The sequence below is a fragment of the Gopherus flavomarginatus genome, chromosome 8 (genome assembly GCF_025201925.1).
Source record: "Gopherus flavomarginatus isolate rGopFla2 chromosome 8, rGopFla2.mat.asm, whole genome shotgun sequence".
NCBI lineage: Eukaryota > Metazoa > Chordata > Testudines > Testudinidae > Gopherus > Gopherus flavomarginatus.
The window spans coordinates 7,745,577-7,773,265 of NC_066624.1; positions in this window are offsets into that span (position 1 = coordinate 7,745,577).

Consider the following 27,689-nt stretch of genomic DNA (forward strand, 5'->3'; position numbering starts at 1 on the left):
GGTCTAAGTACACAAGGCAGAAAATGGGTGGGAGAAAGAAAGCATTATGCAGGAGGTCAGACAAAATGATCACAATGATCCCTTCTGGATTTACAATCTATGTATTGTCTCCCTTTTAAAGATGGAGAAATGAGACTCATAGAGATTGACTTCCTAAATCCAGTCCAGTGCCTTAACCATGAGACCATCCTTGTCTTTGTTACTGGATTAATCCATTAGATGTGAATAATTATAACAAATAGACAAGGACCTGGGAACAGCACTATGAGCCTAACATTTCACAATCTGACTGCAGACATTCCTGACCTCAGCTGTGAAAAAGGAAATTGCATCGGAGATAAAACCTTGGCTCTATTGAAGTCAGTGGGTGCTTTGCCAGTCGAGCCAGGATTTTACCACAGAACTATAAATATTGCATTCACACTGTACTTCCCTTTGTTTGGACGGTCCCTCAAACTGCTTTAGATGCTGGGGATTTCCTCTCTTTTCTGGTTTCTGATCATCCCATAGTTGCTTTCTCATACTTAACATTGCTCTGCTGAGTTGTACTCTCAAAGCTGGCCCAGTTCACATCGCCTGGTTACAACCAAAAAGTCTTGCAGGTTACAAAAAAATGAGTCTACAGGCCAGTACTGTCACCATTGACCTGCCGAAATGTGAAGTGCTATTCACCTGCTGCATTTGCCATTGGTGAACAGGTGGCAACACTTACGTTCGCTTTCCCAGCTAAAATAGATAGAGATAGTACAATAGGCTGGCACAACACAAATTATTTTAAGCATTTGTATTATTCAGTGTGTAAATATCTACACCATTCAGATTCCCTGTGCTAAAATTCCTAATGAAATTGGAGGCTGGTGGGTAGTTTCTAATCTAATGACTCTTGAAAGAATTGACTACAGTTGAATAGAGTCAAACAGAAACTCAAGGGTTCATCATCCAATTGCTTAGCTATGCATATAAAAGTGTACCAGAAGAAAATAAATCGAAGCCATCAGCTGCACTGAATATGTAGTTGTGTTAAATGTTTATATATAATTGGCTTTTCTTAAAACTGGAAAATATGATTATAAACACAAGGGGATTATGCATATGGTGATTTAATATTCATAGGTGAGTCAAGAAGTAAAAGATGGTGATTATAGGAAAGACACACATGGATTTAAAATTTGTTTTGAAGGTTAGACCTTTTCCTCTTCTCTCTTTCCCTCTGCAAGTAGATTATACACTCTGAATATGCACTTCTCTATAAATCATGCTGGTCAATCATATTGAGTTCAATTTGGAGAGAGGACAGGTATCTTAAATAACAAATTTTATAGAGAAACCAATTTTTTTTTTACTTTTGGCCTCCCACAAGGAGGGAACAAAATTAGGCACCAAGTTTGTATAATTTTTGGTGGTGCTGAGAACGGGTCCAAGCAGAGCCGTCCTGTCCATAGGATGGATCAGGCCAACTACCCCAGGTCCTACGCTTTGGGGAGCCCTGCTTTTTGGGGGTATTGGGTCCAGGGTGGTTAGGTGGCTAGCGGGGGGCCTGGCACCAGCAGCAGCAAGCGAACCGGCCCCAGCCAGCCCCACTCCGCCCTGCCAGCTCCCGCCGCTGCTCGGGGGAGGGGGCGGAAGCCTGAAAGAGTCAGGGTAGGTGTTTGGGGGAAGGGGTGGAATGGGGATGGGGTGGAACAGGGGCAGGAAGAAGCAGAGCAGGGCAGGGTGGGCTGGGGCTGGGTTGCTTGCTGCTGCTGGCACCAGGCCCTCTGCTAACCCCCCAGACTGCCATGGGTCCCCCTGAAGCATGGGTCCCCCAAAGTGCACGCCTGGGGCAGTTGCCCTGGTCTGTCCTATGGACAGAACAGCTCTAATTAAATATAAGCCCAAACATTGGTGGAGCTGGGCCCACATTCCTGAATATTGGTGGAGCACGGGCACCATGGGCCCATATAACTCACCGCCTATTGTTCCTTGCAAAGTTTGCTTTTGCATCTGGGAAACTTCTCATTTGGCCCTTAACTTGCTGTATTAAAATTTAATTGTTTATTTTTCTTGAAGATTTTTCCCATTCACTTTAAGTTTTATACTTTGTTTTATGAACTTGTAGAGCTTATAAAAAGCAACCGAGAATGAGAATTTGCTCCCCTGTTAAACTTGTCTAATTTTTACAACTGTAATGATGTTCTAGTGAGGACAGAGGGGTTAATTTTTATTAATAGCAGCAACTAAACTTCAGTACTGTTATTCTGGAATGAGCCAATTATAAATTATATTGTACGTGCACAACTATAATCTCACTTTCTCCCAAACATCATGAATTCAGTATAAATGTGACTCTGATAACAGAAGAAGTTTATGAATTTCTAGAGCACAGTTTTTAGTCTGAGTTAGAAACTCAACTCTGAATTTGAATCTTGGATTGGATACTGTGTTACATGAAAAGATATAGTAACATCAAGTTCTTACAGGAATACGTAGGTAAAATAAAAAATATATATACTGACCTGAGCTCCTAGGAAAACTCATAAGTCATTGTACCAGCTTTTGGTATCAGGCTTCTGGGGTTGCTTCACAAGGAAGTGCTTTTTGTTGAACTGTTGTGGGACAACGGTGAAGAATTTAATGCAAGATTGGATGGAATCACCCTTTCAAGTACTCAAGTCGTATGTCCTCAAGGATCCCTATCATCTAGTTAATGTTTTCTATTCTAACAGGAATCCATGGGAAATTCTTTTATAAATCTTGGATGAGTAAGTCATAAAAAAGCCCATCCACCCAAACAATGCAATGTGGCATCTACAATAGTAAAATAAAATCTGACTCATTACACCCAAATTTATCCTTTGGCGATACTACACCTCTACCCTGATATAACATGACCTGATATAACACGAATTCAGATATAACCTGGTAAAGCAGTGCTCTGGGGGGGGCGGGGCTGTGCACTCCGGCGGATCAAAGCAAGTTCAATATGACGTGGTTTCACCTATAACATGGTAAGATTTCTTGGCTCCCGAGTACACAATTATGTCGAGGTAGAGGTGTAGTTGAAAAGGAATGCTGCTTCAAAGGGTAAAGCAGAGCTATATTTACTTCTAAAGACAAATGTTGCCCTGCAATGCAATCTTAAGTTAATATATTGTCATTTCTGTTAAAAAGGTGAACTGAATGTGTGTGTAAACACCCATTATATTAAAATTCCTAGGTGCTCCAGGAGACAACCATCTACCCTCACAATAGTGTGTAAGGATCCATGGGACGAAAGCCAGGTCTGCGGAGCCTGGGACAACTGACAACCCCATATTACCACTGGGAGGACTTGCAAAGCTATATCCACAGAGCACTGTGGAGACTAGGTGCCACAGGAAGTACTGTCCAAAGGGTCTACAGTGAAAGCACCCTGTGGCCCTCTGATTGGTCAAGTGCACTATTTAATCCTGGAAGGTACCCCAGGACGCTGTCTGGGTAATCACATAGACTTCTGGACTGCTATAACTCCAGACTGCATCTCACTTCCTGACCTCTAGTCTCTGACTCCAGCCTGAGCAACACCCTGAGCTTTGCCTCCTGATTCCAGCCTGGTACTACCTCTGGTCTCTGACCTTGGCCTCACTCTGACTCTTGCTATCGATCCCAGCTCTAGCAATTGCTCCAATTCCCTGCTCGCTGGCTGCCTGCCTCATGGATACTGACCCAGCTGTGACCTGTAAGCCAGACCATCTATACCATGGTCAATTAATGATTCTAATAAAACACTAGTAAGATCTGTTGTATGTTGGGGCTCATTCCTCAAAAAGGGCCGTGGCTTAATTAGGCTCAAACAAGGAAATTGGATGTCCAAGATCAACGTCTAGCATGACATAATCTGGGCTAATATATCATCTGGAATAGATTGCTTACTGCTTTGCTTCAACACTGCCTTTCTTATCACAGTGCTTCTTGTCAGTATCTTTCTTAACACATTCGGTTTATTGCATTTTGCTTTGTGTAAGCTACACATTAACTTCAACTGACACTTGATAATAGGTTCATTTACTTGAAAATGGAAGATGTGGTAGACGGTTCACTGGAGAGTTCTGGGCTACCAAATATGAACGAACCTCATCTGTAAGGAGAGATTTAAAAATATTTCTTGCCTTTCTTACCCCACTGCTTGTGAGTAATTTCTAATCTCTGACCTGTGAATTATGGTCGATATCACAGCTCAAACATGCCTAATGATTTTATATTCAGCCATAAAAAACATAGATTCACTCATCATGAGTCAAATAGAATTCATGGTTATCTCCATTTTAATAAATTAAAAGGCTTATTTTGGCTGGAAAAGCCTCTTTCAGGGCATCTGATCCATACCTTTTCATCTCCGTTGGATTGAACATTGCTATTTTTAACCACTCCATTAGATACTTTTCTTTTCCAACTTTGCATGTTTCTCATAGGATTTTTGCAACCTTCTTTGGCATCATGTTTCATTGCTGTTACATTCTTGCTCCATTCAGCTGTTCTTACAGATATGAATCGCTGCGTGCCTTTTAATCTAACCTTTTTTCTCTGCACTTTAAGACCATGTATTGCTCTACACTTGTTGACTAATGAGAATAATCAATCCTTGTCTTCTTTATAACATCTCTTTATGTATTCATAGCCTATTACTTTGTCTCCCCATAGTGTTCTTTTCTCTAGACTGAATATGCTTTCTTCAGAAGTCTTATTTTCCAATCCTATATTTGGTTTTTTGTTTTTCTCTACTGAACTATTTCAATTTTTCTTTTTAAAAATGTGCTTGTCAAGAGGCAATATTACTGCAGATGAGACTTAATTCAGAAAAAATAAAGAGGAGATATAATTGCCTCATTTTATTTGAATATGATCCACCTACTAAGGAGGTGGATCCAGTTCCAAATTTCAGATCCAGATTTAGACCCAAACTTACCCATAGTTGGATGTGTTTGGATTTTTTTTTTCATTTGCTTATTGAGATAGTGGCTAGCTGCAGATGTCAACTTTCATAAAGGCTTGTGGTAAATTTTGGTCTAGGCCTACATTTACCATTGATTCTAGTGAAGGTTGAACTTAAAAGTTTCAAAAGCCTCATTTGGCTGAGAAAAACATCCAACAATTCAGATTCATCATCCAAAATATATTGAAATCTATTTGAGTTACAGTTTTGCAAATATCTTATCTCTTATGTTTCTGGGCACTTTCTACTTCCAGTCAGGCAACTTTCAGCATGGTGTTTTGGCACTTCCATTTCAATAGGCAGGTGGTGGTACTCTATTAGGTTTCAAGTAGCAGGGGGTAGCCATGGTAGTCTGGATCTGTAAAAAGCGACAAAGCATCCTGTGGCACCTTATAGACTAACAGACATATTGGAGCATGAGCTTTCGTGGGTGAATGCCCACTTCGTCAGATGCATGTCATTCATCTGATGAAGTGGGTATTCACCCACGAAAGCTCATGCTCCAATACGTCTGTTACTTTATAAGGTGCCACAGGACGCTTTGTTGTTCTATTAGGTTTGTTTCATATACAAAAAGCAATCATATGCTTTCAATCTGCTTTTCATTCAATGTGAGACGGAGGGCAATAACAAAGAATAAAAGTAAAGTGTTGTTGACGACTCTTGTGACCTCATAATATTTGATATTTTTCTTAAAGCCCCACCTGAAGGAACCAAGAGAACATGAGAATCTTAGCTTTTATTATATACTAAGTTCATGGTTGTGAACATGTAGGAGGGGGAGATTTTTTATAGCCCAGAGCCCAGTAACATGCCTAGATGACTGCCAGCAGCTGGATACCAATTGTTATGCTTATTTCTGAAAGCAGCTAAAATGAGGCCTTTTTGAAACCTTAGCACAGTAACAGAAGTGTGGGGGGGGAGGAGTGAATGACCACAAGGACTAAACATGATCCTGTGCCCTCCTGACTGATGTAAAATTCCCTGCCTGAGAGGCTGGAAAACTCCACACTTAACTTAGCTTTTGCTCAGCAGATTCTTTCTTTCTTTCTTTCTTTCTTTCTTTCTTTCTTTCTTTCTTTCTTTCTTTCTTTCTTATGAACAAGCTATGTAATACTAACAAATCTGGTATAAAAAGAGGAAGAAATCTGAGTTTAATGGACTCTTGAATGCTTGGAAACTTCTCAAGTTCCCCTGCAGATGGAAGGCTGGCCACTGGACATCTACAGAAATCCATGTGAGACCTCCTCAGGACCTTGGGGTGCTTCACTAACATTGCAGACTAAACAAAGTAGAAGCTATGAGTGAAAGCATTGTTGTTTGCCTGCTTACATCATTAAGATAAGAGACACATGCTATGCTTTATAATGTGCTGCATCAGTTCTGCCTCACAAAATGGCAGCTATCTTGTAGCTGGACTTTTTAGAAACTTACAAGTGCAATACAAAGAAAACAGTCATAGCAGTTTCATAGAAATATGTACCGTGCTATGTGTGAATATGAAAAATTTACTTGAACACTCTTTTGCACTCCAAAAATATTTTAATGTATATTTGAATTTAGGATGAAGGATTATTTCCCCATTCTGTCTGAACTGATTTAAACAACCAAACCTAGCTTTTGCCTCCCTTACAATAGCGTGTTATCTGCTTTGATTCTTTGGTTTCATTCTATAGCTATAGATAGTGGGCTTATCATCAGAATCACAGTGCATAGCTTGAAATGTCAGAGGTGCTATGTGCTACTCATATCACAACTTCAGTAGCTGTTGTCTGATGCGTGCCAGGTCAAAAGGGATGTACTGATACTTGTCATAATTGCCTAAAAAGCTGGTTTTAGGCTTGTCTCACTCTTCTACCCCTCCCTTTCTTTTGATTATACACAGTGTTCACTTCACTGAATAATTGACTACCCACACACTTACATTTTCTTTTCTATCCACTACTTACTTTAATTCTAGTCAATGTATCATGCATGGATGATGGTGTTAGTTCTCTTTAGTGCGTGTGTACCTTTAAGAAGGAGACAAAATGAGTTGTTTTCTCGTGGTATCTTTTACAAACTGGCTTCCTTTTCTTAGGTCTTTGGAGGTCCATCTGCTTCATTTTCCAGCCCCTTCCCTGCTGCAAGGTTCAAAAACATTTACCGGCTTGTCACATGCTTCATGTAGCAGTCGACGCTGGTGCTGCACTTTCCCAAATGTACTTGTCAGGGATATAGTTGAAATGTGATAGCAGTGTGCAACAGAAATTGCTCCAGCAATTCTGCTTTTAAGAACAAAAAAACAAAAACCCAGGTCTGCAAAGATTACAAATCCTCAAATAACAGCTTTCTTTGGTAGTTAAATGACAGAGTTAAGTATCAAAACTTCTGTAAACCTTTCAGTATTTCTTGTTGCTCCTGAAATTTTCAAATGTTCATACTACCTCATTCTTTTCCTTCTGATTTAATATTTGGGATCCATATCCCAATCTCATGTTCCACGTTTTGTATCACATGGCTGGAGTGTTTTTTCTGTGTGTTGAATGGCCTTAACAAATGGATACAACAAGGTTTATAACTACAGATTAAAAACCAAGTGAAGTGTTCTTATTAAAGAATAGAAGCATCTCAAGCTCCCTGAATTTCAGGAGTACCTGAAATCTGGATCTGAATTTTGAAAATGGCCTCTCTGTTTATAATGGACTGAACCAAAGACATGAATCTAAATTTTGTAGGCTTGAGCTCATCTTTAGTTTTGTATAGAGCTGTAATTTTCTCCTCCTTTTGGTCTCCCTGAATGCCTGCATCATGCCAACTGTACATCATCTTTGTGGAAGAGCTTCATAGAAAAATAGGACTGGAAGGGCCCTTGAGAAGTCAACAAGTCTAGCTCCTGGCGCTGAGGTAGGAGTAAGTAAACTGGACCACCCCGGCAGGTATTTGACTAATACATTTTTAAAGCCCTCCAATGATGGGCATTCCACAACCTCTCTTGGAAGCCTGTTCCAATTCTTAACGATCCTTTTTGGGTATATCTACACAGCAACTAGACATCTGCATCCATGAGGTTTGGACTGCACGGCTATTTCACTGCAGTGTTCCCTGCCAATTATTCCTTGTACAATCTTCAGTGGACATGGAGAACAATAGATCACTGTCCTCTTTATAACAATTCTTAATGTATCTGAAGATTGTTATCAGGTCCCCCTTCAGTGGTCTTTTCTCAAAGCTAAACATATCCAGTTTTTTTTAAACTCTCCTCACAAGTCAAGTTTTCTAAATTTTTTTGTCACTTTTGTTGCTCTCCTCTAGACTCTCGCTCCAGTTTTTTTACAACTTTCCAAAAGTGTGGTGCCAAAGGTATCCAGGAGGTGCCGGGAAACAATGCCATGTTGCTTCCTTTCCATGCCTCCAAACAGTTGTGGGACCAATCCATCAGTATTGCAACTCTTTCCAAACCTTTCTGTGCCCCACAGAAGAGATGACGGGGGTCTTAAATAGATACTCTAGCCCATACTCATTTCCCAGTTGCAACCACGGACTTCAGTAGTGCTGTACTGGGTTAAGTAGGGGGAGGAGCACTGGTTTAACTAGGGGTTATCACTTTGGCTTTCTTAGTTCATATTCTGTTTATAATATAAATAGCAAAGTTATCTGAGTTGAGTTTTCATAGGGAGTTGGTGAAAAAAAAGGAATTAAGCTGGTCCACAGTGGTCAACATAAGTCATATAGACACCACCCCCTCCCCGAATCCACTTCCTGCCTTGCCTCTACTCCTTTGTGAGTGTTAAATTGACTATCTGACTATTCTTGGTTTGGCTTTATCCAGTTCATTGCATAGATACTACTGACTTGCTTTCCAGAGACCCTGAGCTTCCAGCGCTCCCTGTTAAATTCAGTGACAGCCTCAGTACTTTTGAAAGTCAAGCTGTGTGTGTCTTTATTTTATGTGCCTAGAAGTTTTCCTGTGCCAGGAATATACTGATACCAGCTGGTAACATTAAACTGAGCTCAGAGCTCAACATAGCACAAGTCGGGTAATTTACTTTCAGTAATGTGCACTTCCTTTCCTCCCCATGCTGTTCTTGCTCTTTGGAATAAACCCTTTGCCAGGAATTAAAGAAACCTAAAAAGGCTGATCTTACTAAACCTTCAAAGTTTTTTCACTTAGGATTTGATTTTCATTTTACGAAACCCTCTGAATTAAAAACAAACAAATAGCCCCTTCCAGAAATGCCGCTGCTTTCAGAAGCGACTTGACTCTTCTGTAGCAAAGACAAAAAGGATAAAATAGAACTTTAAGTAGCAAATACATTTTCCAATTTCCCGGGTTCTATTTGTCTAACCCTTTGCTTTCCAGAAATCTAACTGGATCTTTTATGGAGTAGTATATGTTGTTTTATACTTCAGAGGAGAGAGTAGCAAAGGAGATCCAAACTAAATAAGAATATCATTTAAAAAGTCACTTAGAGTTTACTACTCTTTCTCCTTTCTCTTTAGCCATTATGAGTGTATTAGATTTGTTTGGTTTACACCCACACCCCCACACTCACTCTAATGTTCTTCCGTATTCTGAGTTTGAGGCACAGGCTAAAGGACTTGACAAAAGATAGTCCTTTGCAAAAGCACCCATCCAACAACTTTACTGCAGATGCAAAGTAGCCTGAGTACCAGCACAGCCAGCCTAGGAGAATCACCACACTGTAGAAGGGTGCTTTGTTGCCATAGGAGCTCCCAAGCTAACTTCTTGCCCATGGCTGGTGTTGGGGAAATGCAGAGTGAAAATGAAATATGGTTGGGGGGACCCCACAGTCATCCTTGCCTGCTGTGGCAGCCACTTGGGACCATTGAGAGCTGGCACGTTACGTCATGCTTCTCTGACTTGTGCTGGGCAAATGGACTGGGTCACAGTGGCTTCAGAATCAGAAACTTGCAAGAGGCAGATCGAAGTTAAAAGCCCCCTTTATTCTCTGCATTGCTACTTTGAAGGGCGCGAACAGAACTAAATGCACGTACAGACGCTCCCTGGGTTACGCAAGACTCCGCTTACGCAAATTCGCACTTACGGAAAAAGTTCCAAAAGCCAGAAATAGTATTTTCGAGTTGTGGAAAGTTTTGCGTAACGTATTGGTATATGTTTCCGACTTATGCAAAATTTGAGTTATGCAGTCATTTCGGAAAGCCTTGTGTAAGTTGGGGGGTATCTGTATATCTTTTCAAGACTTAGCTTACTATTCTTTTTGCCTGGCTCATTTTCCGATTCCTGCTTTGGATTTTCTGGGCACTGTTAGAGAGCCCTGTCAGTGAGTTTTTACTTTATTTTATTGGCATCTAGGTAGAATGAACTGTCAAAGCTGATTTTTTGCACCAGGCTCACTCTTAACTTTGTAGAAGAGTTCTTTGAAAGCAGCACAAAGGCACAGCATCTCTTTAGGTCCCAATTGGTACGATAAAGTGTTTCTGTACCAAGAGGTGTGTGGGGTGGGGGAACCTCAATGGAAAAACTTCACTCCCAACTATCTTTGGGGTTTGTTTTGGTTGGGTCTTCGGGGTTTTGTGAGTTTGTTTTTGTTTATATCGATGTTTACTTACTTTAAAATATTAAAATTTGCCCAACCGATATAAATCTGCTTTGCTTTACAGCTGCTCTATTAAAGCCAAATGTAGCCCTGATTTATATCCTGTCATCCCATTATGGACTCCCCCGGGGAGGGTCAGCATAGAATTCGACACCTTGCCCCATGTATTGCACAAACGTGATTCCAGTCATTGATAGTGACTCTCCCATCCTTGGGAGAGTATCTAGTGCAATACACAAGTGGTTAAAAATATAATGATAAAGCGGTAGACTGAGCATGGGTTCCATGCCCTGATGGGACCATTTCTGTGGAAAACCTGTGGGTGCAGAGCCAGGGATGTGGAAAACGCTCTGAGATTGTTGAGTTTTGGACACATCTCTGCATTGGATAATCAAGGCTTGTGATCCTCAGGATAAACAGGGGGTTCAACACAGGGAACATGGCAGGAATAGTTCTGATTTAGCTGGAATTATTCCAGGCAGCACCTAGACACCACACAGCAGCGTGTCCTCTGCAGCACACTGGCTCCAGCCCTGTGCCTGCACTAGCCAATGAAGCAGAAGTCCTATCTTACTGCTCTTCCCAACCCCCTTTCAGGCTCCCCATTGGGATTCTAGCCATCCCCTGTGCAAGGGTGAATATGGAGGGAGTAGCTCCTGGAACTCCAACCCTTTTGCTAGGGCTAGCCAGATCTGACCCAGAGTCAGCCCCCAGTCTTTTAGTCACATGCTGCCTCTTCATACAACTATTCACAAGGCCCTCACCATAAATAAATAAATAAATAAATAAATTGATGTCAATGAATGCAGCTTTCTTTCTCCCCAGACAGATCTGAGAGACAGGAAGAGTCAGTGAAGAGAACAAAAGTAGCCTCAGGCGAAGTGCTGAGGAGATGAGACTGTGAAGTGAGCAAAGAGCACACTGAAAACTTTCAGCACAGTCTGTCAGCCTTGAGGCACTGAACATGAACCTGACAGCCACAGACTCCATCAGTGACTGACTAGAGTGTTTTCCTCTACAAACCTTTTGCAAGGCTTGCTGCAAATTAAGCTTAGATAGGTAAATAAGTACTTGGGTCAACTGAATGTCTTCTTGATTATTCTCTTGTGTATAAATGCTGCCTGTATTTTCAAGGATCCCTATTTTATACTTTGTTATGGCACGGGGCTAGCACATAGGATCTATTGGACTGAGGCCATGTGGGAGTTAAAATAACCCACATATTAGATACATTTTTCTCTTTAAAGAAACTTTGAAAGCTGGTAATCCCTAGGGCAGACAATTAATAAATTACAAGTGGCTGAAGTAAAGGTATTTCTGTGCACAGTTTTGTATTTGAGCTAACATTATTCTAATAAAGTTACAAGTTAGATATAGTTTTTCTGAACAGAGCACTAGCAGTACAATACTTCAAAATGCTATGATAAAACAGCCAGCTACACTGAACCAATACTTGATATGTAACCAGAATAGTTTGTAGGCTTAGGGCCAACTTCACTGAGTTACTCCAGTTTTACACTGGGGTAAATCAATGGAGTTACACCGGCATAAACCTGGTTAAATGCAATGGTGAATCAGGACTTTAATATACATTTAGCACTAGAGAAAGAAAACAGATATTTTTAAATGTAAACTTTACTAGGAGTATAAGTGAGAACAATCACAACCCAGTTGTTTCCTGATGGGAATGGGGTAGAAGTAAACAGGTATAAAACGTTTTAAATGTCCTTTTGGAGATTACATATTATTATTCAGGAAAATAATTTCCACTTACTAAAGAGCTGGTGTGATACACCATTCAAAATCTGCGATCAGGACCTAGCACACACTAGTCACCACACGTATCTGGCAAGGACATCCACTCATAACATCTGTGCCCCATGGTTTATCTTTCTCTTAGCAACTTTCAATATTTTGTTTTCTATTTTTAAGTGTTTTTTATATATTAACACACAAAAGGTACAGTAGGTAAGAGAAAACCAGGGAGAGTATATGGCTACAATGATAAGGAACAGCCAATACAATATACTAACCTATTGCATAATAAAGACTACCAGATAGTAGAGTTTTTGGCAGTTAATTTATATGAATAATTGAATCAATTAATTTCATTGTCCATGAATAGATAGCCATTTTCTCTAACTTATTTATTCAAAAGTCTTGATGAATAGTTTCTGGAAATAACACTGGGTCAGCATACACTACATTAGTTGTGTAGTCCTCAGGATTCAAAAGCCAAGCTGTTTAGATTGTACACAGAGATCAGACAGTGTTTCTTGTTCCTGAATAAGGCTTATAGTATGACTTCTTGTGATTACAAAGTCAGTATTTGCTTTCTTCTAATATCCTGCGAGTGTAATTTAATATTTGCTGTATCAGTGAGCATTCCTGCCAGGAAATTACAGATAGAATATTCATGGCAAGCAAACACAAAAAGCAAGTGTGAAATCATTTGACAAATTCACTTAAATAAGAATATCTGTGAACTGTTTTTCATCCAGCAGTAGCTGATTAAGGACATTAATGACAATATTGCAATAATATCTAAGAATACGCACTAAATTTCCTCAAAATATTCTATCCTTCCTCTGGAGCTGAATGTAATCCTTTCCATTCTAGTGAGTCCAGTCATACTATTGTACAATTCTGCAACGTTCTGTATTTTTCATGTTCCATTTTCTTTGTATAGATCATTTAGCCACTGACCATTGCAGAGGCTGTCAGCAAGAAACGTCTGTGAGGACTATTGATGAGATTAAGATCATAAAGAACAAAGATTGTTAGGGTTACGGGGATATCTCTGCTTAAAAACTGTACATGTTTTCCTTCCAAACTCCTCCTGTAAAAATGTTGAATGTGGGGAGAATGACATAAATGCAAAAGGTTTCACTTTTCATTCCACATCACACCAGCAAATATCTGGATCATTTAGCTCTTCAACTCATCGCTTAATATATTATGGAGTCTGTGTCCCTCCTCCCCCCGACCTAGATTTAGGACCACATTTTTGAATAAGATTTTGGCATCTTAAAGTGATACAGGAGGTTCCAAGGGACAGAAAAGTTACTGCAACCCCTCTCCGTCCTGCTATAGATGTGCTGCTTTGAGACTCTGTCCCTCAGACCACATACCCAGAATAGAAGGAATGTTGGAAGAGACATGGATATTCTCCATTATCTCCTCAATCATCTTTTGTTAAGCAGCTTGCACAACTTCGTAGAAGTCCCTGTCCATGGAGCATCATGGAAGATGTAGTCTGGCCAGACAACCCAGCCTAAAGAGGAGAATGGGAGCATAGGGCACATGAATGACAACTTCAGTGAGATACAGTTGTGCCACTTTGAATCACAAAATTTTGGTTTAGGCTGAACAATGATAACTTTTTGGTTGTCAGACATTTGTGGGAGTTTCTTGACAATACATTAAAACTTTCAATGGAAAGCAGACACTTTTTAATGAAGTTTTATTTTGTCAAGATCCGAGTTTTCTGACAAAACAGCTTTCACTGAATAATTTTGGAGCAGACCTAATGAGCACCCTTATTACTAAGTGTACCCATTGCTGTTTGGGTCTTAAACATGAGGACAAGAACCTCCTACCACAGTGCCTTTGTATCTACATTCCTATAAGCCCTTACTTGATAACATGAGGCAGAATCCTTCAAATTCTTATTTCTGTGGTTCTACTAAGATATATTTGTTAAGCCATTTATCTGTGATCTAATTGGATTGGATAGTAGCATATAGACTTGAGTGTTTATCTTGAAAGTCTGCACTATATTAGTGTGTCCTCAAGGAAAAGCCTGTCTATATTCTGGGAAAAATCAAATCCAGCAAAACAAATACACAAAACAACCTAACAACAAATCAACACAACAGTGGTTTTAGGAGATTTAAAAGTTTTGGCTGAAACACAGAAATTTTGGGCAGGAACTCCATAGTCAACTTTCATTTTGCAGAAATGATATCTGGTACTTACTTCTACTTAATTGGCTTGATAGTTAAAACGATCCTTTGAATTTTATGACTGTTAATTTAAAACATTAGCTAAATATTAAAGAAAATACAGGGTATTCATGTCTAAACTGGCAGATTTTAAGTAAGAAAAGGCCCATGTCAGCTGAAATAAAGAACGGTAGAGAGTTCAGTCTTAGTTAAATTGCACTGAAGTGAAAATCATATTAACAGGGTACGGTCAACTGTGGTCCTTGTAACTTGGTTTGCGTTTGGATCTACATTGCATGTTACATGCATCCATAATTCATTCTAATAAGCTGTATTGTGTAAATATTTTGGTAAGGGATGTTCTTTTATTGTTAAAACCATAACTTGGTCTTAGGAAATGACCTGTTTCAAATGTATCAATTCCATATCCCTGCAATACAAAAATACAGATCAGAGTACCTTCACTACAGATGACACAATGGCTTGGAAAGCCAGATTGACAAAGGGTAGGTCAGGGTAGTAGTGAAGGAAATGTAGTAGCTCAATATAGCTATTTAATAAAGAACGTGAAATTCATTGTATGGTATACCTCCTCATGCTTGCTTTGCCAAGTTAAGGGGAAATCATTCATCTCAAGTAGTTTAAGGAAGAATGAGTGTCTTGGGACATTTACTTCTGTGGTCAGTAAAAATTATATGCTGAAGGTTTTTTGCTTGGCGGTGTAAAAGAAATTAACTGATGAATTCAGCCCTGTACTAAGTGGATGGGTGATAATGTAATTAGTGCCCTTGCTGGTGCTCTCTGAGGATGAGGGTTTAAACAGCAGTAGATGGAACCACATTCCCATCCTTCAAGGTGATGCCTTCAGAATAAGACTGAGTAGTGTTCTGTGGGTAAGTTTGACCCCCTGCCTATGTCGGCGTAGGTAAGAAGGCACTGTTTTATTAACAGTGGATTATAATTTTTACTGCTGCTACATCTTTCTACCCAATCTTGTCACCTAGTATCAGAACCTACTATTTCCAGTGCCATTAACCTTGACTCTACTAATTAGCTTAGCCAATATTCAAATCTCCTGTAGGTCCTGCAAAGTCAGAACTCCTTGACAATTTGTTATAAGTTTTCTTTCATCTACATACCTCTAGGCAGTCTTACTAAAAATAAAGGAGGGAGACTCTTCTTTTATTTAAAGTGGTGGGACAGAATCTGATCTCCATTACATAAGTGGAAAGCTGGAGTGACATGATTGGAATTGGTTCAACGTCTTTGGATTTTACACCAGAGAAAATGAGGTAAAGGATCTTGCCCATAGTTCTTGCATTTCCAAGATATTTCCTAACAGGCCTCCTCAATGAAAAGGTAAATGAGATTCATAATTAAATGTATGGGTTGCAAGAGATGCAGCTCAGCAGGAGGATCTATATTGAGAAATCATGATGTGCTAGCGTTAACTTCCCGCTTTTAACTCCATCTCTCATTATAAATTCACAAATTGCAAATCTACTGCTCTTTATGAATTTGTAAGTTGAAGCCCTGGCCTTCCCTGAATATAAAACAGGAGGAAAAGCGCATCTGAAAGCAAATTCTTACAGGGCTTGGAATTTGCTTACAATATCTTGACAGTGTAAAATTATGGTATGAATCCTTCCTTTTCCTATGCTGCCCTAATAGTAAATTCGATTGTGTTCTGAAGAAATATATTGTATTAGTGAAGCATATCTAAAGTTATTGTTTGTTTCCTGCTAACATTAGAGCAGACTCACAGAAATGTCACATGAGACTATAGGTAATTTCCATGGTTTTACTGTGGTCTGGGGAAAAACATTAACACTGTACCAGTATAGCTCAAACCTATTTATTCTTCAGAAAGGAGAGAGGGACAGGTCTTTATTTTACTTAGATCTAGGTTTACCAGTGAATTGCTGAGGTTGACATCTGCCCCAGTATCTAGCTTCTTATTTTGGTTATTATTTTTAGGGGAGACATCTCTGCAAGTGTCTAAGAATGTATTGACATCTACTGACTTACAGTAAATCAGCAGCAGGCTTTTCTTTGAAGTCCAATTTGGGATTAGCACAGGTCAGATAGTCTAGCATTGTCCTTGAGAGCATTTACAACTGTTACTGCTCCGCATATGGGAGGAGGTAGAGAGAGAGAGAAGTTTCTATTATAGGACCAAATTTTCCCTGTCCCTAATGCTGCTGCCTATGGGAGGAGAGGACATATTGGTTAAAAACCAAACCAAACCAAACCAAACCAAACCAAACCTTTCTTCCCCCTCCTGTACTCTGGTCAGGGCAAAGGGACAATCACAGTAGGTAAGTCACTTAGGGCTTGTCTTCACTTACAGCACTGCTGTGGTACTGCTGCACCAGTAGAGGGTTTAGTAAAGATGCTAACCATGCCAACGGAAGAGCTTCTCCCATTGGTGAAGGTACTCCACCTCCCCAAGAGGTTCTGTTGACATAGCGCTGGCTAAACCAGGAGTAAAGTTAATATAACTGTGTCGCTTAGGGTGTGGATTTCCCGCACCCCTGAATGACATAGTTCTACTGACAAATTCATAGTGTAGACTAGGGCTTAATCTTTCTGTACCTCAGAGAACATGGAGACGACAATACTTCCTTTGTCTGTCTTGTGTATTTTGACTGTAAACTCTTTGGCCAGGAACTGTCTTATCTGTATAAACAGTGCCTGGCACAAGTGTTAACCAACACCAAATGAGGCCTCTAAGCACCACCATAGGACAAATAATAATTGATATGATGGGCTACATTTTTACTTTTCAAAATGGAAGGAAACAACTGATTGGAGGCGCTGTCCTGAAAGAGTATTTTCTGTTTTGTCTTTGGGCAGTAGCTATAACTGCATGAGATAAACAAACTAACTAAAGCTAACAACTCTGGAGTGGAAAGTATTTATTTTCATTACCCCTAGGAGAGTAATGCTTTATTTAGGAATAACCAGATTAGCTCCAGTTCAGTGATGTGTCTCTAAAGTAAACCAGGTAAATGAATGCAAGCTCCTTGAAAATTAAATTGGGAAGCCTTGTAGATCAGAACTACTCACTTAGCAACCATGTTAATCAACTCAGCACTGGTTCAAGTGAAATGCTGTATCTAAGATGAAACCCCCTCCAGCAAGTGTCTGTTAAAGATATTATCAGTTAAAATAACAAGGGTACCATTTATCAAGGTATTATTTTTGAAGGCCTCATTTACAATTCAGAGATCTCATGGTTAAAGTATGTGTGGACACTACAAGCCTGACTTTGCTCTCATTTATACCAGTTTTACACCAGAGTCACTCCATTGACTCCTGATTTACACCAGTGTATGTCAGAAGAGAATCAGGCCCAGTATCTACAAGTTGGCAAATTGCCACTTGGAATTAATGATGTTTAAAGAACAAATTCTTCAGTTTCCTTTCATTAACAGTCAACATAACTAAATGAACTTTAATGAGGGTTTTGTTTTGCAGTTAATTACTTTGCCATTTAGGACGACAGAAACACTGGAATAAAGAATTTCCTTCCCTTAGAAGTATTTTGGCTCAAACACTTTGTCAAGTTTTGAAAGATATTAAGAGCAAGACATTTGTACAGCAAAAGCTCATCTCTGCAGTTTAGGTCATCTAATTTATTAATAAAAATACTATTGAATAAAGCAAGCTCAGAAAATATTGCTTTAAATAATATCATAGAAGTGTGAAGCACTGAAAACCATGGACCAGATTCTGATACCTCTCCAGTATTACGATGAGTAAGGATATCAGAATCTGGTCCCACAAGCCTAGAACTATGACAAAGGTGTTGAGGATTCGATTCCTTACAGCATGGTATTTTGTATAGTCATTTGCCCCTGTTAAAATGAATTGCAAAATGTTACTGAATCAGAGTAGTAGTGTTTGGCACTCACTTTGAACTCCCTTTGCACACATAGAAATGATGATACAAGATGAAAGATAAGAGCAATTTTACATTTATTTGCATGAATGTTGATGCTTTTTTTTTTCTTTTGGATACAGCAGAGGAATTGAAATGTCATTGCCTAGAGCCAACCACTCCCCTGCATAACTCTGTCAACGCACCTGAATTCTGATGTACAGTATCGTACTGGTTTCAGAATGGTAGCCATGTTAGTCTGTATCAGCAAAAAGAACAGGAATACTTGTGGCATCTTAGAGACTAACAAATTTATTTGAGCATAAGCTTTCGTGGGCTAAAACCCACTTCATCGGATGCATGCAGTGGAAAATACAGTAGAAAGATATATATATATATATATATACACACGCAGAGATCATGAAAAAATGGGTGTTGCCATACTAACTATAATGAAAGTAATCAGTTAAGGTGGGATATTATCAGTAGGAAGGGGAAAAAAGCTTTTGTAGTGATAATCAGGATGGCCCATTTCCAACAGTTGACAAGAAGGTGTGAATAACAGTAGGGAAAAAAATAGCACGGGGAAATAGGTTTTACTTTGTGTAATGACCCATCCACTCCTAGTCTTTATTCAAGCCTAATTTAATGGTGTCAAGTTTGCAAAATAATTCCAAGTCTGCAGTTTCTCATTGGAGTCTGTTTCTGAAGTTTTTTTGTTGGAGTATTGTGACTTTGAGGTCTGTAATCAAGTGGCCAGGGAGGTTGAAGTGTTCTCCGATTGGTTTTTGAATGTTATAATTCTTGATGTCTGATTTGTGTCCATTTATTCTTTTGTGTAGAGACTGTCTGGTTTGGCCAATGTACATGGCAGAGGGGCATTGCTGCACATGATGGCAGATATCACATTGGTTGATGTGCAGGTGAACGAACCCTTAATGATGTGGCTGATGTGATTAGGTCATATGATGGTGTCCCCTGTATAGACACATGGACAGAGTTGGCAACGGGCTGTGTTGCACGGATTGGTTCCTGGGTTAGTGTTTTTGATGTGTGGTGTGTGGTTGCTTGTGAGTATTTGCTTCAGGTTTGGGGGGCTGTCTGCCAAGCTGTATCATAATTTTGCAATTGAGCAAGGAGCCATTACAGACGAGGTTGGATTCTAGTAAACGTGAATCAAGTCTCTAACTCTGCAAAACCCAGTATGCCAAAGCTGAGAGCGATGGGGAGCCAAAGACTGAGGGTGAAATCCTAGCTCCACTGAAGTTAATAGCAAAACTTCCACTGACTGCAGTGGGGCCAGGATTTCACCTTAGTGACGTTCCCTGTGCTCTGGAATGTATGCTCTTTGTTGATGTAACAGAGTCCAAATTGGTTGCTGCAAGATGCTCTTATTAGTCCTGAGATGTTGGTTACAAAGTCTCTATGTTTTTGATGTGGAGGATGGAGTTACTGATGTGTTGGTAGTGTGATATTGGTAGAATCATTTAATTTAAAATGGATTGTGCTCTGTGACCAGTGCCTTCCATGTGGAAAGCATCGTCTCATTATTTTTCTGTGCTTCCCTGTTGGTTTGTCAATATCCACCTATTGTCTTAAACTTAGCCCATAAGTTCTTTGGGGCAGGGATTGTCTTTTTGATCTGTTTATAAAGTGCCTAGCACGAGGGGAAGAGGGGTGGGGCTTGGTCCATTACTGCGGCTCCTAGGCATGACAATAATACAAATAATATTAACATCCGTACCCATCTTATAAACCAATTACATTGGTGGCTCCCACTCTCCAGCGCTTCTGCCTCTCACTGTGGAGGAGAGAAGTTCTCTAGAGGCTCTTCAAGGACAAAAGAGTGGTCATAAAGCAGAGTAAGCTCAGGTGAAGTGGATGAAGAAATAAATGGGAGGCGAGGGAAGGCTGAGAGTAGAGAGAGAAGCTGGGTATGAGAGATAATGAGGAAGGGGAACAAATAATAAGTGCTACACCATGGTGTAAGTCCACGTATGTTGAATGCGATTGTAAAAAAACATAATGAAAGATTTTAAAAATGTAATGGCAAAGCAAAACAGCTGGATTTTATATCAAGGTACAGGAGCTTAAAGTATTGCTTCAGGCAAAGAGAATTCCAGCGTTTTAATTGTGGAGCAAGCATATGGTCAAGCTTTTATTGGAAAAAATGTTAAGTGGCTAATCATTTATTAATTCATTTGGTATTCACAGTCCTGGCATCAGTCAGGATGAATTAATTTAAAGTTAACGTGGACATAATATCTAACTGCATAGCAACACCAATTTAATTTTAAAAATAATTAATGTGATGTCCTTCGAAAGTTTTCTCCCTTTTATTCCAGGCAGGGTCTTAAGAAGCGAAGGTGGTAATTGCATCAATATCTACACAAATAAAATGAACCATAATGATATTCATCGAAATGTAATGAACAATTTCAGAATAACTGAGCATCAAATAATGAATATTTGTTGATGTTTGCTTTTTGACTGGGTCTCTGTTGCAGAATGTAAGAATGAGGAAAGAATTTTATTACCACAGTATACGAGTGCAACTCTTAATTTCCTATGATACTCACCTGAAAAGACATTCACTATGATTAACTCTTTTGTTATCAGTGTAGTTTCTATCTGATTTAGATCAATTGAGGCTGCAGTGTTAGATTCTAGTTTATGAATATTTCTGTTTAGTGGGTATTGGTAGATATAAGCAATGCATTTGCTTTAGGAATTTAGGATAGATCTAGGTTCCATTCTTTGAAAAACACAGGGCTAACTTTAAAATATATTTTATCAACAGGGTTCTACTGAGTTGAATGTTTTCCTCTGGAAGGATTAGGATTACGTGGAGCTCAGAATTTTATTTTTCTTCCTTCACAGAGGTTCAGATTTCATTGTTGGTTGATAGCAATTATCTAATATCAAGAAGTATCCTAGAATTAAAGGGCATCAGGCACATCATATGCTCCATGACTGTGTGAGTATTGATCATGCCACATTTCTTTCCGAAATAGCCTAAAAGAGTTGACCAGATTTTAAACACCCATGGGCAGTGTATGTGTTCTACGTGCTATCTGCCAGTGGGTCAGACGGTTTGTACTGTCACTCTTAATTAACTTCAATTCAGTAACAACTTTAACAGAATGTAGTTGAAGTGAAGATGGTCTAAGACATTCTGGCATTTTGACTGTAAACCCTTTCGGGCAGGCAGTATCTCTGACTACAGCACCTAGCGCAATGAATGCTTGGTCTCAAATGAGAACTCTGAGTTCTACTTTGGTATATACAAATCATAACAGCCAGCAAGTCACTCCACTTCCCATTGATTCTGAAACAATCAGTTGGCAATGCTGAATATCCATAATTTTGTATTTTTCTTCTACTGTTGGCTTTCCAACTTCTGTCTCAGACTTGGAACGGTCTCCAATTCTTGTGTGCCAAAGTGACCATTATTTGGCCTCCTTAAAGCACACTTAATGTTGCCAACTTTCATGATTCTATCATGTCTCACACTATTTTGTATTTTTCTTAAAACTCAGCTCCTGGAGACATGCGATTGTGTGTGAATCTCAACTTTAATTTTAAAAAAGGAAAGCTTCAGCCTTCATAGTCATGGAGAAAAGCATGAAAATGTGAACCTTAAATGCTTAAAAAAACAGAAGGGAAGTGCAAAAGAACCCAACATATATTATTTTGTAAAATCATGTGGTTGGCTTAAAAACAAATCTGATTTTGGGGGGGGAGCTGACTTAGGATTTCTAAATACTCGAAGTTTGCAGAGCTACAGTTCTTCCACAAAGCCTTAAAATGTTAAATAATAAGTGATCAATATAATAGTTTTTTTAGAAAGCATATACACAAATATTAACTAGAAGATGACCTCAATTGGATGCAAGGTTTGTAACACATCTTGAAAGAGAAAGTAGTTAAGAACATAGAGGTGAATCGTAATTGGGATAAAATACAACATGGTTTTACGAAAGGTAGATCATGCCAGAGCAACACGATCTCTTTCTTTGAAAAAATAACTGATTTTTTTAGACAAAGAAAATGCAGTAGATCTAATCTACCTGGATTTCAGTAAGGCATTTGATACAGTTCCACATGGGAAATTATTAGTTAAGTTGGAGAAGATGGGGATTAATAAGAGAATTGAAAGGTGGATAAGGACAAGGGCTGAAGACTGTGCGCTTTGTGGGGAACACTGGATTTATGTATATATTTTCTGGACTCTGTTAACCCCCTGGAAGGGGATGGACTCAACTCCTGACCTGGCAGGAGGACCAAGTCAGTCTCTACTGAAAAGAGACCGCCACTGCACTGAGGCCTCTGGAGACAGAAGAGTGGTGACCTCTGGTACCTAGCCACTAGGCAATACTACTGGTAAGCTCAGTCCTTAGACTTCAATAAACCTAGTTACACTCATTCTGCTGATGCGTAAAGGAGTCTGTCAGTATAACATACATGTTGAGAAGCTGGAAGAAAGTGTAAGAGGATGGAAGTGTGTTACCACCACTCATTTTCATAGGAGTAATTTTTTTGTTGTTGTTCTTTTGTTTTGTTTTTGTTTTTGTTGAGAAGTGATATAAATTTGATTCCACCTAGAGACGAGGCAAATATTTTTACCTTTGTCTCAATGTACTTATCTGTGCTGAGGTTAATGATGGGGTATTTAAATAGGAAGACACAATTAAAAAAAATCACAATTTGCTAAAAAATATGTACCTATGTAGGAATTACTCCTGAACATTCATTTGAACTCACTGGGAGCCTGACCTGAGTAAGGAAAGCAGAATAGTGCAAACAGACAATATATACTAAATTAGAATGAATGTTTAAAAGAAAAGTAATTCTGTCTTAAGGCTTGGATCATGCAGGTCTTACTGAAACAAGCAGTTTGTTCATTAATGAATGGATAATCAATAGGAGCTGCAGTCTTCAAGGGCTCATTCCTATCTGAGTTTTTTCTTGAGTAAGCATTTCTGGACGTGCTTAAATAAAACATTGCATCCATCTGAAAAATACCACCACAGTCCCAAAGGATTTTATCCTTGAACAACTGATGTCATCTAAATTAATCATATATACATTTATATATCCTATTGATTGATTACTTTCATTACAGTATGAAAAATCTTTTGTTCCTTTAAAAAGATAAAACGAAGAGTCATGCTGTTAACATACAAAAAGGACTAAGGTGGCAGAGAGCCTGAGACTGTAAATAACCAAGAAAAAGGGAAAAAAATATGGCCACTAAAAGTGTCAGTAGAAAAATGATCATGATCATAACATTGTCATCTGCTCTTGCTTGCAACAGTGTGAAAATGATTCCTGCTCCCAAACGTAATGATTTTGAATAATTGAAGACAAAAAAAATGAAAGTGTGATTTGGTTTTGATGATCCTTGTTCTTCTTTGTGCGTTCCCCCTTTAACCTTTCAAATGCCCTAAAGAAGATTTACTTAGACTGTGGTCCGTGCAGGCCAAACTGTGATCAATGCATTTGCTGGTTATATGTGATAAACTGTCTGGTTACATTTCTGGCACCTTGTCTTTGTTTTGAGCTGAGAAAAACAGAATGGATGGGAAGGGGAGATGAAATGAAGAACAGAAGAAGTTGTGTTGTTACCTCTTCCCCAAAAGGAGAGAGACACTTACCACAATAGGTGACAGTGAAAGATATCTCCACAGAAAGTTGGTGTTACTTTTCCATGGAAGTTACTAGATGTTACATCAGAGTGAATAAGAGTGTGTTCATGAATGACAGGGGAGTTGGTCCATAAGACAATTTCACTATCTGTTGAGAATCTCGTCTGTTACCTGTTATTTTGTGGTGTGTAAATAAGTTTGAGGACCTCTGATCCAGGGCCACTTGTATAGGTGGAGTATGGATTTGGATGCCTAAAGTTAGACAACAAGGTTTGAAAACATTGGCCCTAACGGATTTGTCTGAGACCATTCACAGTGTGGTAGATCACACATTGTTCACTCCTCCTAAAGGAAAATAATGACATAGAGTGAAATTCTCAGTATACAATTTTTGGTGATGCCATCCAGAATTATCAAATAACTATATTAACATTTTAAAACTTTTCAGAGGTGACTTCCATCTCACCCCCTTTTAGCTGTGTGTGTTTATCCATTTAAAAAAAAATCATACAGCAGACAGAACCCACTTTTTTTTTAATATTGCCCTGTATCTAGATTGCCTCTTAGACATTTATAAATATTATTACCAAAGCTATGAACACTTTCCTCATTACATTTTATCATTGATGTACTGGGATTTACCAGGCTTCCAAGTTCCACTTAGACTTTTGACAAAATAGCTCTGAAAAACTAACAGATTACTCCCACGCAAGCAAGCAAACTGTGATCGTAGGTGGTGCCAAAATCTTGCATGGTGTTGCATGCTCTGTATATTCTGAAGCAGCCTAGAAAGAACTAGACGACATTAAGGAGGCTACAAAAGAGTAGGAGAAGAAACATCCCCCTGTGGAGGTGTCCCTTTGCTCTTCAGAGCATAGGCATTTTTCCTTGCACATGCATCCAAAAACACAAGACACCCCTGAAAAAGTGGGTTGGAGGCACGGCTGTGGATCTGAAAGAGGGTAATGATCCCCTTTGCACATTGCCTAGTGTAGGTGGCTGCACAAGCAGGGTGCGCGATGAGTTATCTGAAAAGCTGCCGCAGTGAGTGGGCTCTCAGTGCATACTAGGGTGCAGCCCTAGAGCACTGCAGCTCTACGCCATCCTCCCCCCCAGACTGAGACCATGCCTTCAAGGTGTAAGCTGAACCCCACCATGAATATTTCAGAAGAAAATTATATTAATTATAATTTTCTAGCTGAAATAAATAATTTTCTACCTGCCAGTACTCATGAGAAGGATGTAATTACAATGTTAAAAATAGCAACACTCTAAATCCTTCTCTTTGAAAGAACTTTATTTTGAACCGATATTTTAATTAAAACAGTATTTTAACTCAGTCACATAAGAAAAAAGCCAAGGTTATTAACAACTTTGCCAACCTGAGCCAGCCTGTTATTATCCTAAGCATTATATAATGTTAATAAAACCGCAATGAAGCCTGCGCCTCTTATGCTAACTAATGCACCTCAACAGAAAAACAAATATCCTTTTAACTGAGCAAATAACCATGAAGCAAACAGTAAAACGTAAGTTCTGCCACTGCAATGCTACCACATATCTGGATGAGTATTTATGATCTTGTAGAGCAGTTCAAATGTCAGTGCACATCCACAGCAATACAAATGGTCATCGTAGAGTGCAACACAACAGTCTCAAAGAATCCTGCCAACTAATAAATGGCCTGATTTTCAGAGTTTCTACTTCATCCAGCTCTTTGCACTTTTGTACATGGGAATCTTGAGGATGCACTGCGGTCTGAAAATAACTTCACATCAGAATGCAATTGCTACTTTACTTATACAGCACTACAAATCCAGAAATCAATATTGCACTTTTTTTAACCATTCCCATTTACCCTTAGAAAACTCACTTCCTTGTTACCTCTATGTTCTTATCTTGATTTTGGGAGAGCAAAGAATATATATAAAAACCCATAAACCTATGTCTGAAGTCATTCTTAGTCTACGGTTGGAAACCCTTCTTGCTTCATATTTCTGTTTGAAATGTTATTGCTTTCATTTTCGCCCCAGGTCCCCTTTTGGCCTTTCCTACTTTCTGCCAATATTTCTCTCTCTCATTTCAGAACTTACACGTCCTAATCATTTTAATCTAATACATAGAAATATGAAATTGAATAATAATTATGGAGCGCTTTGAACTTTTTTCTTACCTTTTTATCTGTCCCCACGCACATAAGATAAAAGCAATTAAAAAAAACTTATTTCCACTCTCAGTAGCTTTGCACTGTTTGTTTGATATCCAAGAGAATGACTTAAAAAAAATAATCTAAGTTCCCACACAGCTTGTTTAGTAAATTAACAGGGGTTTGCCAGGAAGATTCAGAAAGAGAACAATCACTAGCAGATTGAAAATGGATTTTGGTGGATCAGGAATCTTTAAGAATAGAAGTCAAAAAATTAAGCAGAGATGCATAAAACGAGGCAGCTAAATATGGGGCTTGACTTTCAGAGGCCTGGACATGTGTTCAGTTGGTCCCCGGTGGGTAATTCAGAATGGCCACAGTTCCAATTGGCCATTGGTCCATGGAACTTGGGGACAGATCTTCAGTTGATGGAAATGAATGTAGCTTCGTTCCCTTAAGCTGAACTCCGGCAGTTTAAACCAGCCGATGATCTGGCCTACTATTTGTAATATCATATGGATTTTACCATCTTTAATTTCACATTGAAACATGGTTTCTTATAGTTCATTTCCATTACAAAATCCTCAGATAATGCTGGCGAATGAAAGCAAATGCTATTAAAGAAGAGGATACTATTGACCAAGACCTGGATTTGGGGGTGTGGCAAAGGCAAAAGTTTTATAGCTGATAAACACCATACTGAGGTTGTCTTACATTTCCCACTTGGGGTAGAGAAATGCACTGAACTGATTTACAGTAAGTTGGCCAAAGGCTTAGAATCCATGTGCTAGAGAAATCCTGAAATCAGCAAGTAAGGTTTTGAAATGGTAATATCCAGTTCTATTCATGCAAGTACTTTCATCAGCCAGATGTAACTGAAGACCTGGGAAAATATTTGGTGAACAAAACCTGAAAAGTAACCATGCTTTATAGAAGGACATGCATGCAATATCTTTTAATAGCCATGAAGGATTTTCCTCATTGATAGTCATCACAACGTATAAAAAAAACCAAGCCCCAATAACAGCAAAAAAGCAACTCTTTTATCCTTTATCAGCGATTCTTACTCCCCCTAATCGCTTTAAAAATGTGTCCATAGTGTATTATGAAGACCACCTTTCAGTGTTGCTCACTTTTGGCTAAACGACTGTAAAACAACTATAATACACACTGACTAACCATTTTTTATGTCTCCAAAGCCCCAGGCTAGTGCCTTACTACCTGATCATCTTCCCTCTCATCTTAAACAGTACCCATGTCTATGAATTTAACATTCTAATCTGTCTTTATGACTCATGAGAAGGGGTGGAGGTAGGGGCTGGTCTGGCATTGATATTATCTCTGCAAAAAATGTTTGCAAATCCAAAGGTATATGGTGCCCTCGTTAACTGTCTTTCCAAGGCCAGGATGAATTATATCATGGAGCATAAAAAGTACACAATCCACGAACTAGGAATTCCTATCCTATTAGGGGGGCATGAATGGGTGGAAAATTGATTACAAACAAAATATTGGTCCAGCAGTGTTCGGTGTGGAGTCACACTTGGTCAGTTTTG